This window comes from Haliotis rufescens, unplaced genomic scaffold (assembly GCF_023055435.1).
Source record: "Haliotis rufescens isolate VD_foot unplaced genomic scaffold, xgHalRufe1.0.p SCAF_12, whole genome shotgun sequence".
In the NCBI taxonomy this organism is placed as follows: domain Eukaryota; kingdom Metazoa; phylum Mollusca; class Gastropoda; order Lepetellida; family Haliotidae; genus Haliotis; species Haliotis rufescens.
Genome location: NW_025963802.1, coordinates 10,767,189 through 10,780,645, shown reverse-complemented (window position 1 = coordinate 10,780,645; position 13,457 = coordinate 10,767,189). Strand labels below are relative to the sequence as shown.

The 13,457-nt window shown below is 39.6% G+C and overlaps 2 long non-coding RNA genes across 2 annotated transcripts; one reads left to right on the top strand and one right to left on the bottom strand.

Moving 5' to 3' along the window:
• Positions 1-652: 652 nt before the first annotated feature.
• On the bottom strand, positions 653-1,995 carry LOC124119562. The gene is made up of 3 exons (XR_006858667.2): positions 1,813-1,995; positions 1,289-1,580; positions 653-742 (listed from the first exon to the last, which is right to left on the bottom strand). It is a non-coding gene; the product is annotated as an uncharacterized LOC124119562 (long non-coding RNA).
• Positions 1,996-2,862: 867 nt separating this feature from the next.
• LOC124119565 lies at positions 2,863-5,545 on the top strand. Its single transcript, XR_006858669.1, has 3 exons — positions 2,863-2,938; positions 4,717-5,008; positions 5,476-5,545. It is a non-coding gene; the product is annotated as an uncharacterized LOC124119565 (long non-coding RNA).
• The last annotated feature ends 7,912 nt before the right edge of the window (positions 5,546-13,457 follow it).

The window sequence follows — 13,457 nt, the reverse complement described above, 5'->3', positions numbered from 1 at the left end:
ATATCACGGCGTGTCAGCTTAATGTGGGAGGAAAGCCCGAAGTGATGCAGGTCTCAGACGTTAACCACTTCGGTGAAACCCACGAGCACAGGTATGGTGCTGACAAACCTAGAAACATAATCGGGGCGAACCGAGATTCGAACCCACAATCATAGGTTTCTGGCGTCCCCAAGGGACGCATCTCTGCACAGCGAATCGCGGCGCCTTAGACGACTGGGCCACCCGTGCCCCCCGGTCACTTAAGAAGGAACGTATGGTAGATATATAACATTTTCTGAAGGCATGAACTACACACATACTGCGAACTGTTAGATATTCTTTCTTTAATCTTGAATGTTCAAGAACCATGTGTCTTCCACTTGTGTGTGATAATGCGCACAATTGATGTGTATACTTATAATGGGTCAAATCCACACCTTATAGCCTGTTCATATCGCTACATTGTTACCCATGCTAGAGGATCAGTGTGCACTTGAACTTCATTCTCAGCTCTTTGGGGAGAATACAGAGGCTGAACATCTGAATAACCTCCAACATGAATTCCATCCTGATACTGAACATTCAGACTTCCACGCTCGTACCATAAACGGATACCAAGAGCCTTTCAGCATATAATTTCTCAGAGAAAACATAAAGATTTATTATTTCATATGTTTATTTTCTTAATAAATAAATATGTAGTTAAATATAATACAACTGTCCCTGTGTATGCCATATGCATGACATACCACACCCGTGTATTCTGAAACGAAAAAAATATAACCAATATATAGATGAATATGACGTAGACATAAAGGTATATTTCCAGTCCTAGATGTTATATATAATTATGTGATATGTATATTTTGAAAACATCTACATATGACATTGATCTTATTTGGATAGTTTCTAAGATACCACTGATAGCTGCTTGCTTAAAAATTGGAACAAAAACACTGTGTATTTCTGCAGATTGTCGCAAGTACTAAGTTATTTCAAAGGATGCAAAGACACAGGGGAAACAATTGAAATAATAGTCAATTAACCATTGCCAAGGGACACTTACAAAACATGACATTACATAATCGATTAAAAGTTCTGCATTTCTGTAGACAGAAACAAATATGTTTCGCCAACCAATTAATACCTTTTTCGTAAGATTATACAGTAAACTACGGTTATAACGAACAACCTTATAACGAACTACGGTTATAACAAACTAAAATTAGTAGTCCCTTTGAGTTCGTTATGACCGTACTTTACCGTATGTTGAAAATGTGTAAAAGGGAAACAAGTGACTAGTTCTCACCTAGCTCAAATAAGGTCATAAGCCTCAAGTCTGGCAAGATTCCTCAAAATGTTGTAGCGGTTCGTGTTCTGTTTGCTCTGTCTGCCTTGTTTGCGACCTCGCGTCAACAGATATCTGTAAATGTAGCTGTCAAAGTCGGGGAAGTCGGGAGCCTCAATGTCGTAGTCGTAGCGACCGTAACGCCCGTGGTTCCTTAAAGAGTTGTACTGACCCCTGTAGGCGGTTGCCATGGCCACAGTGGCGACCAGAAGTAGACAAACAATCTTCAGTTGCATGGTTGTACTGGAAACGACTGAAATAATAAACATTAGTGTCAGGTACGAGTATGTTCCCAGTCGTCTAATTACAACAATACTTGCATATGTAAACTCTCACACCTATTAACATGAACAAATATGTCTATTTTCAACTGTATTGGAAAAACAGCAGATGATCTGTTTTTTTACAACCGCAACATGATTTACTGCCAGAACCTTTGCATTTAGTTAAATGAATTCACAAGGCCATAGGAAAATGATGCATACCTGTGTGTAGAGGATGATTCAAATCTTCGAGGTGAATGGAGTTGTGTGTCCAATTACGCTTGTGCCTGGTCTTATATACATGTGCATTGCAAGTAATACTCACTGAGCATTAAATCACATATGGCTTACTTGCATCACTTCTGAACTGTCACTCTAATAATGACATCATATGCACGCAACACGTGTTTTTCTTCAGGCGACAACTACCGCAACAATTTGGCTAGATATTGGACATGTGTAAGGATTATGTTTGAACATGAAGTAATTAATGGGAAAAGCGTATGGTGACATGCGAAACGGGTTTGACATATCACTCAGATGAAGCCAGGACAATGCACTATGATGGAGGTGGTCCAGTAATGTTTGCGATTACTGCAAGCAATACAACCGAGCACTACAAACTGACATACACCCGGACCAGTAAAAGCTCTCTCAAGCTCTCTCTCTCTCTCTCTCTCTCTCTCTCTCTCTCTCTCTCTCTCTCTCTCTCTCTCTCTCTCTCTCTCTCTACATGCGTATGTGTTATGTTAATTCCATTTGCATGATATCATAATGTGAAATTCATAGAACATATTAATTCATCGCGTGTCAAAGTTTTCTGCTCTAACAATCACCATTGAAGCTAAATTTGATTGTCTTGTTTTGAAAATGTTCTTCTGCAATTACATAATCCCATTACAAATAAGTCCTGCGGAATGCCAAATCACAGATGATAGTTAAACCTACTACCAAGATCGTACAAACATTATTGGACAACCTACGTCATGATGCAATCTCCTGGCTTCATCAAGTGATATGTCAAACCAGTTTCGCATGTCACCTGACGATTTTCCCATTAATTACTTCATGTTCAAACACAATCCTTACACATGTCATTACCTATGTCAAGTACCGAACTGAATTGGTAATTGTCGCCTTAAGAAAAACAGGTGTTGCATTGGTGATCACACTATGCTGTCATTATTGGAGTGACAGTTCAGAAGTAATAAATAAGCCGTATATATGCTTTAATGCTCAGTTAGCAATACTTGCAATTGCAGTGCACATGTATATAAGATCAGACACAAGCTTAATTGGACACACTCCTCTACTCACCTCAGAGATTTGAATCAGCCTTTCCACACAGGTATGCATCATTTTTATATGGTCATGTGAATTCATTTAACTAAATGCAAAGGTTCTGACAGTAAATCATGTTGCGTTTGTAAAGAACAGACCATAGACTGTTTTTGCCATAGAATTGATAATAGACATATTTGTTCATGTTAATAGGTGTGAGAGTTTACATATGCAAGTATTGTTGTAATATGCAATGACGATTGATAACATACAAAACTAGTGTCCAAAAGAAACGATACCAACTTATTTTCAAAATTGTTTTTTACTAAGTGAATTGTCAAGTATGAAAACATGCCAATTCGTATTGCACATCCCAAACACAGCATAGTCGATAAAAAATACCGGGACACATGATCACTTCCGGGAAAAAACGTAAATTTCGTGAAAGTGACATTTCCCTCTCTAGCATGTTCTGCACGTGCAGAAAAACTGTATAAAACGGCTGATCAGACACGTTGATATCACAGCAACAAAAAGAACACAAGATATGCCACGTTTGACAGCCATCGAGAGAGAGAGAGCCGTTGGAATGGTCCAACAAGGAGCGTCACACGTCGACGTCGCAAGAAGGTTGGGCTGCGCACGCATCACTATCACCAGGTTGATGAAGCGGTTACGTCAGACAGGTCAGACGTCAGACAGGCCCAGGAGTGGAAGACCACGAGTAACCACGCCCCGTGAAGATCGTTACATCCGGGTATTACACCTGAGGAACCGCACCGTAACAGCGACGTCCACGGCGGCTACAGCACTGGGACACAGGATCAGTCGACAGACCGTCTACAGGAGACTACGGCAGTATGGTATCCGGCCACGTCATCCCTACCGCGGACGGGCTCCTGACGCCTCGACACCGGAACAACAGACTGATCTGGGCCAGGCGAGTTCGACGTTGGCAACGGCGGGACTGGGCACGTGTTATGTTCTCTGATGAGAGCAGATTCCTCATCTTCAGAAACGATGGACGGCAGCTTGTATACCGACGAGTTGGTGAACGTTTGGCGCCTAACTGTATCCAACAGGTCCGGCCGTTTGGAGGTGGAGGGTTAATGGTTTGGGGTGGCATATGTGGTGACGTCAAAACGATGCTTGTCGTAATTCGTGGAAACCTGAATGCACAGCGTTATCATGATGACATCCTACGGCCTGTTGTGGTGCCCTTTATTCAGCAACAGCCTCGTGGGTTCCTTTTCCAACATGACAATGCAAGGCCACACACAGCAAGATTGACACAGAACTTCCTTGCCAACGCCAACGTACAGGTTTTGCCATGGCCCGCATGTTCACCGGACATGAATCCCATCGAGCACTTATGGGACCACCTCGATCAGCAAATCCGACGTCGTCGTGTGCCTCCAGTCAACGTCCAGGACTTGGAACGATGTCTCCTCGAGGAATGGCAACGCATCACTCCCAACGTCATCAGACGTTTGACGTCATCAGTCCGTAGGCGTGTTCTGGCATGTATTGATGCTCACGGTGGACATACCCGCTACTGACTTGACTTTGAGACATGTGGTGTGACATTTCCCGTTGTTTCTGTGATCAGTGCTCAAACGAAATGTTCATTTTTCGACCCCACCCATCTTAAAGGCTTGTCATATTGGTTGTACAGATTTTATTGAAATGAATTTTTTGTACAGATGTTGTGAAAGGATTTCTCAAAAGCATAACACCAATCCTAAACTTCTCCATTGTTTAGTTTTTCTTTTATGTCGTTGCAAACAGGTGGTATCGTTTCTTTTGGACACTAGTTTAGTACGGAACTAACGTTTATCATTTCAGTCGTTTCAAGTACAACCATGCAACTGAAGATTGTTTGTCTACTTCTGATCGTAACTGTGGCCATGACATCCGCTTACAGGGGTCAGTACAACTCTTTGAGGAACTACGGGCATTACGGTCGCTACGGCTACGACATTGAGGTTCCCGACTTCCCCGACTTTGACAGCTACATGTACAGATATCTGATGACGAGAGGCCGTCGACAAGGCAGACAGAGCAGACAGAGCACGAACCGCTACAACAGTTTGAGGAATCTTGCCAGACTTGAGGCTTATAACCTTATTTGAGCTAGGTGAGAACTAGTCACCTGTTTCCTTTTAACACATTTTACACACGCACAAAACCGCGCGCACACACATACTTTGTTGTGTGTCATGTTTTTCAAGAACCTGAAACCGATTATATAATGTTATGTTTTGTAACTGTTCCTTGGCAATTGTTTTTGGACTATCATTTGAACTGCTTGCGCCGTGACTCTGAATCTTATTATGAATCAGTACTTGCGACCATCTGCAGAAATGCAGTGTTCGTGTACAAACCGTTCATCAGGTTTCTTTGACAATTATCCAAATAGGATCAACGTCACACATAGCTATTTCCTAAAGATACAGTGAATGTCTTGGTATATAAAAAAACAAATTAAAGAGGTGGTGATTAACATTTTTCAGTTTTATATATTATATCTAGGCCATGAAACATACCTTTATGTTTTCCTACACTTATTTTCTTCAATATATCGGTTTCCTTTTTTCTTTTCAGAATACAGAGGGTATCAGAGGCCGTAGACGTTACATACATATAGGCTGTTGAAGGGTTGTAGACTAAACCACAAATTTACGAAGAAAATAAATATTTGAAATAAAAATTTGTTTGTTATCCCTGAGAAATTATATGCTGAAACCTTCGTGGTACCCATTCATGGTACGGGCATGTAGGGTCCTAATGATGAGGTCAGAAAGGATATTAGAAAAAAAGCTAATACATCATGGACATTGACATCCAAATACTTCAAATTTCCGGGCATCATATGCTCACTTAAACCCATAAATCTGAAAACTTGCATTGCTTAAAGGCTGCATTTGGACCAAATACACAACCAGGCAGCATATTTCATCCAAATCAAGGACAAACTTAGTTTTCGCCCCATCATCAAGTATCTCCAACTGAAAGGGCGTGTTTCAACAGCCATCAATGCGATCATGGTATCGCCTTCAGGGGCTACATACATTTCTCCTCAGATGATTGTAGAATGTGTTGTGAAGGATATAAGTTCAATTAATTTCTTACGAGAAGGGTGTGTGTGTGTGTGTGTGTGTAGCTTCGTGTACTAGTCCGGACTATTACTGATTTTACAGTGCTGTCTCACTTACATGTAGCTACCATGCCGCAGTTTAACTTGAATACCCAACTCAGACACAGTGCACTGACTCCGAGCCGATAAGTCATTGTTTTATCCCCTTTAATTCCGAACGCAGGGTAACAACAATAACTACCACCAAGGAAGCGGACAAGTCATTGTCTTAGCCACTCAATGCCGAGCGCCAGGCAGGGTAAAAAGAAGTACCATCTTTTAACTTCTTTTGGTATGATCAACCCCACGACCTTCCGCTCTCCGGGCGGACGCTCCATCCACTAGACCAGAGAGTCAGTTTCATCACAATGGCCACAGTGTAGCAGTAGCTGATCAACATTAGTTTTCGCATTATCTTTACTATTCTGCAGTTTTTTTAATTATTAAACTATGCAAAAGTGCGAAACTTATCTAAAACCTGTTTGAAATAATAACGTCCTGACATGTGAAACCTAATTTACAGCACCAATCGTATTATGTGATTTTAACATTTTATAACAGACGTGGGAGTTGTCTTCGGATTCATACGAATTATCTTCTCACCAATATTTTAAACACTCACTAAAATATACTGAACAACACAAGTTCCTGTGACATTGAATAAGATTTAATGCAAAGTTATGTTTTTTACCAAATCTTAAACAATTTCGGTTTGCAACAGATAAAAAACTCCTGTAAGTGTTCAAATGGTTTAATTTGCAATACTGACTTCAGAAAATGCGTGATTTCATAAAAAACAACATGAACATGCCAAAATGTCAATTTACAAATCAATAGCGTGTGTGTCCACCTCTGGTTGCGATGCAAGCAACACATCTTCGTCTCATGGAATGGACAAGGCGTCGCACGAAGTGCTGTGGGATATCTGTCTAAACCTTCTGCATCATGTTTCGAAGTTCCTGGAGTGTCTGTGGAACACGTGGTTGACGTTGAAGGCGCCGATCCATCTCATCCCACATGTGCTCGATTGGTGAGCAATATGAGGCCGGGCGTTGTCATGTTGAAAGATAATGCCTGGGCCATGACGACGCAAAAACGGTAGAACAACAGGGCCGATGATCTCATCGCGGTAGCGCTGTCCATTGAGATTTCCCTCTTCCACTATCAAACGGGTCCTCTGTCTTGCTGTAATCCCACCCCATACCATAACGCTGCCGCCCCCGAACCGATCTTCTTCCATGACGCAATGATTGACGTAACGTTCAGCTCGACGTCTATACACTCGAATCCGTCCATCGCTGTGGCTGGGGTGAAAACGAGACTCGTCAGTGAATAGAATTTGTCACCACTGCATGTCCACTGTAGACGTGCTTGACGGTGGTTTACTGTCAAAATGGGACGTCTGGCGGGTCTTCTGGCGACATTATCTGCACATCTGAGGCGACGACGTACGGTTTGCTTCTTGCAGTCACTGTTGCTGGCTGGAATCGATTTCGTAGGTGTGTTGTTCGAATCCAGTTGTCTTGTCGATTATTGGTTACGCGTGGCCTGGCACTCCGAGGATGGACTCTGACTGCATTCGTCTGTTGCCAACGTTGCCATAAACACCAAATGGTGTTTCTGTGGACGTTAAATTGTCTTGCAATATCACGTTGACTCTATCCTGCGTCAAACATACCAATGGCTCGCAGACGCTCATTTTCGGCGTGGCATTTCGTAATTCTGAATATTTGCGTAATTTTGTTGTTTTTCTGAGTGATTGTTGTCAGCAACATGCTAAACAATGCATATGGAATCCCGTTAACGCACATGTTTTTATACCCATTCTTGGGTTGTGAAATGCATGGGGATTGCATAAAAGTCAACTTTTGCATGGAATGCATGCTTTTCTGTAGCAGTTGCGTTTTTGTGACTTGATTCCATACATGTACTACAATATTGAAAACCAAACTTTACTTGTTTGGAAAATACACTAAAATATTGGTGTCACAGGAACTTTTGTTGTTGAGTATAGCTTCTCCACATATTATAATAGCCAACTTCTCCCAAAACGGCACTTGTTGGTGATAGTTTTCCCAATTTCAAAATTATTTTAGAGAATAATCTGTGCATATTTTCTATAGATTGTGGGTACATATACCCCAAAATTACACTACAATAATATAGAATAGTTGCAATATTTTAATAAAATGAAGCAACAATTGTCTTCAATGATATATCTGGAATAACGGAAAACATAACTTTCTAGCTTGAAATGAAATAGTCTTACAATCTTCAGACCAGTTTAATCTAGAAGAAAATATAATGCCCATTGTAATGGACAGTTTTAAAAATTTCTACAGGCTTATAGAACCATTTGCCATTTTTTTAGATACCCACCATTTATGAAACCAATAATACTTTATTTGTCCATATTACCTCAATTGCCCATTTATTGCGAAATAATTCTAATATATCTAATTTTCTTTGCAATTCTATCCCCGAGTCTACAATTAGAACACCACCATCTGCAAAGAGCAGCAGCTTAATTGTTTCTATAAATTCACTCACACAAAATTACACAAGTTACAGGACCGTCTCCGTGGTCTTGTGGTAGAGCGTCCGCCCGGAGAGCGGAAGGTCCGGGGTTCCATCCCCGGCCGTGGCATACCAAAAGACGTTAAAAGATGGTACTTGTTGTTACCCTGTCTGGCGCTCGGCACTGAAGGACTAAAACAAGGACTGGTCGGCTCGGAGTCAGTATACTGTGTCTGAGTGGGGTATTCATGATCATGTTTAAATGCGGCATGGAATTTCAGTGAGCTAGCACTATAAATCGGCATCAGTCCGGACTAGTACATGCAGCCACACACACACACGTACATGCACGTCGCTATATAAGTGCAATAGTCTTTGACGCGACGTTAAACCCCATTTCACCTCACCACACAAGTTACACAAAATTACATCCACTTGCCTCTATATCAGACAATAAATAATGAAGAGGATAAACATACAGCCTTGTCTTACACCACAAGAGGTGTTTACAACATCCGATCCACAATTACCTTTCCTCACACTTGCACAAACATGTTTTCAATAACTTTAATGATTTGACCACGAAAGCCCTTTTGCATAAATACAAACAACAGGTTCGTTCTATAAACAAAATATAACGCCTTTCAAAAATCATAAAAGCGATGTTTTGGTTTTCTTAAATACTTTTGACACACTGCCTGCAAACCAATAAAAGTATCAGTTGTTGAATAATTCTCTCTGAATCTAGTTTGGGATTCCGATTACATTTCGTTGATTTAAGCCCACCACCTAAGTCTATGTTAACCCTCATGGTGCCTGGACGTCAGTCAGCCTGCAAACCGCTCAGTGCCGCACTGTGCTGACGTCGCGGTTACAAAAACGTATACATTGTATCAAAAGTGTTGCAACGTCTTTATTTCTTCACACAGTGTAACCAAATTGTATAACATGCAACTCGAGTTGATTGTCTTTCCAACAGTATCTAAAGTCACCAAATCCAAAAGATCTATGCACTGCCCAGCCATCGATAAAAGTGCTGGTATTATAAGTTTCCTAATTTTCCACATTAATCGTAATATGGACGCACCCGAATATGGCAAGCAAAGTCAAGAAAGCGCCCTTGTTTGAAATCTAAATGACCAATAATTCATATCATTGGCAAGTACATGTCCTAACAGTGATAGACATATGATATTTATGTTGAAGTACACATTCACTGAGAATTTTCCGTGAGTTATATTTACCGATAAAAAATCCCGATGAAATTGTGCGTGTTTTTGACGTCAAAACAACATTGACGGAAGTGGTCGTGATTAATTCATAGCACACTGTTTCAAAGATTATGTCACAAAACGAATGACAGTTTGGAATGTATATCTTGAAGAAATCCCGGTTACGTCCATGTATGTTTCAGTTACCGTGCTCTTTTATTAGTTATAAAAACAACTTCGGGGTAACTGACATCGTACATTTTCAAAGGACAAAATGTGAAAGATCGCTAAACAGCCCTAACAATACTCAAATTGACATCGCTCAATATCGGGCATCATTATTATTATAACAAGATTATACTAACGTTACACCACTCAAGAGTAAGTACATGTAGATTCAATCAAAATTGTTGAAACGTTTTCATGGGCAGCAAATCTATTCAACAAACCTATTTTCGATCACTCGCAACTCGGGCGCCATATGTCATTGTTTCACTATGGCCACCAGAAGACATACATCCTCGTATCATCTCGTATTTCGCACTTGGCTGCCTAACTTAGACCTTTGCTCAAAATAAACTTGTATGGCCAGTCCATGAAACACCACTTTTTCTTTCATTTATTCATTTGATTTATAAATACGAATTTAGAAGTGTATTTACACCTAGCCAGGTATGTACATGTACATTTAAGGACATACGTGATAGTTTATTTCCACTTGTTTCCCATTCCATCCCATTCTACTAAAGGAAACGTTTGAAATAGATAATGATCGTAGGTCATTGAAAGTAATGGAATTATTTGCCATAAAAGGGAAAATATATTCTTGGTATTGAACTTCGAAAATTTAACCAGCAAAATCTTTAATAAAAATGGTTTATTATGTCTTTCCTCCCCCCCCCCCCCCCCTTAATTTTGGCCAAGCTAAACAACAGCAGCTTGGAGGGAAGATATACAAATTAAAATGGTGAAAAAAACCCCACAAGAATGCATTGATTTTGCTCTTAGACAAACATTTATTTAAAAATATATCTATTTCATACTTAGGATACAAAACAAAGTAGAATCTAATTACTACTAGTCACTGGTCGAAGTATTTGGTAATTTAATTAGATAAAGCAAAGTGAAAAAAAGACATAAATATAACTATATAAAACATCAAAACGAAATCACATTTACACTGAAAACTTTTTGTCTTTCAGAAATTGATTATCTATATATTGTGAGTAGATCTAATTACTTTTACTGTTTATGTTATAAATTGAACCATTCGAGATTCCAATAGATGAAGCTAAAATATTACAATTCTAGGTGGTTTAATATTGGATCCATTTTGCCAGCTTTCTCACTGTACTCAAACTAAATGCATATTATTTTTTTGGAATATCAAGCCTTCAAACAGATATGAAAAGCACATGTCAACATACCAAAATTAGAAAACTGCGCCAAATATTCTAACACTGTTAGTCAAATGATAAGCGGTCTCATTCACTCGTCGGTCGCCGTAGACATTTTCGAATCGTGATGTACTAGATAATGCTTTCTAGTTCAGTCAAAGAGAATATTGTTATTTGGAAAATGAAACCACATGTATCCATTATACTACCACAACATTAGATCAGCTGTTTCATGTGACGTCATCCACGTCACAACACGCGAGGTCAAATCACGCGCACCTGTCCAGACGACAAATTCACAGCGGCGGGAAATCACCGACCGTCTTTTAGCCTATTTGAATAACATTGCAGATTGTAACGAAATAAAATTAATTGTACTTATTGCTGACATTTCAGATGACATATCAAATAAGAGTTGAAGACTTGCAATAGATTATCATACGTTAATCGAGAGTACAGTGTACATAAATAATTTGTAAATCTAATATTAATTTTTGATCTAATATCCATGGCAGAATGTTTGAAAACGAGCTATAATATATTCCAGTTTCTGAAGAGATTAGTAATGTGTATTTGATGATATAAATGCATACACAATTGGTTATCAATTATCTTCATAAATCACAGCATGTACCATGTACATTAGACTCATGGAAAATACTATTTCAGCAAACAAATCACAGCGCCATTATCACAGTTTCAATGAAAGGAAAAACAAATCGAAATCGAACTTAACAGCACAGCGTATCCAAAAGCGGTTAATCAAAATACAAAAAGGTATTGATGTCATGATTGTGGAAGTTATGTTGATGTTTTCAGTAGTTGCATTATGTTTGTATCGCGTGTACCATCGACAGAAACGGGGGCCGAGCTACCACATGTGGAACCGACCTTGACAGAATTTGTTTACAATATTGCGTCGACTCACGTTAGATGTCGTGGCCACACTTTTGAAATCTCCATTTGCGACAAAATGTGAAACAGTTAAGGCAAGTCACTCACACGGTCAGGTAGTTTGAGCAATCACACATGACTTTTAGTCATTTCATATGAAAAAAGTAGCAGTTATTTGTCTGAACGGGCGAGTATGTAGGACAACCGGTAAACAAGAAATCGCGGCACAGATATGATGCAAACGTGCCCTGTCGATCACTTCGGGCTTGGCCATTCAATGTTTAGGTTTTGATCATGAATCTCCTGCCCATAAATAAACACTATACCAACTTAATATTAACGATTACAGCTATCTTTCCATATTTTTGATTTGAATATTTTCTGTAAATCAGCATCATAAACAAAAAGACAATCTGCACAGTCGGTTGGTATGTATAGCGCCGTGCTAAATCGCCATGACACACAGTCGATAAACATATGCAATACTTGAACAAAAAACTTCCGTGGCCGACTAAACGTTAGTACTCTTACGCCAATAACTGTACAGTGGGGACTAGTACATCTTTCTGACCAGTCCGATCAGATTTCTTTTTCAAATTGGCTGTCTGATATAATAATAGTAAGGTGTATGTGACACGAGTGCATAATAAAAAAATGCCTTCATTCGCATGAAGTTCAAAGAAAAAGATCGAGAAGCGCGGTAACCACATAACTAATCTCGCTATATTTCGCAATCCGTAGCACTGCATAAAATATGAGTTACACGACATTAACGTTGAGATGATTAGGGTGATGATGGTTATAAATTCATTCAATGTACGTCATAAATGTAATGGAAATATACACTGTCGTTTTCTCATGTGTACCGACCATTCCGCCATTACCGATAGTCGATAAAAATATACAAAACGTGTAAATAAACTTGTTCGTAAAGGAGTGAACAGAATTGTATTTACGTAAATAAGTATATAGTTGGGAAAAATATGTCTTTCTGACCACTCAGGTCATATTTTTTCTTATGAACAAGGATTTTGTCGGAAAATATTTACGTGTTTGTGACATGGGTGCATGATCAAAATTCGCCGTCATTCGCTTGGTGTTCAAACATGGCTGAAAAAGGCCGAGAAGAGCGGTAGCCACTTTACTAATCTCGCCATATTTCGCAATCCGTAGCATTGTATAAAGTATGAGTTACACGACGTTAAAGCTAAGATGTTTGGGGTGATGATGGTTATAATTTTGACTTTGCGCACTCAGTGTTAAATATCAAAATTCACAGTTTGAAAAGGGCATTTTCTCGGGACCATATATGGTCCCCTGGCACTATGCGGGTGTGAAAAGTGAGGGACCATATATGGTCCCGTGGCACCAAGAGGGTTAAACAAAAGAAGTAAATAATTTCCCAATTACTTTTAGGAGATAATTTCCTGT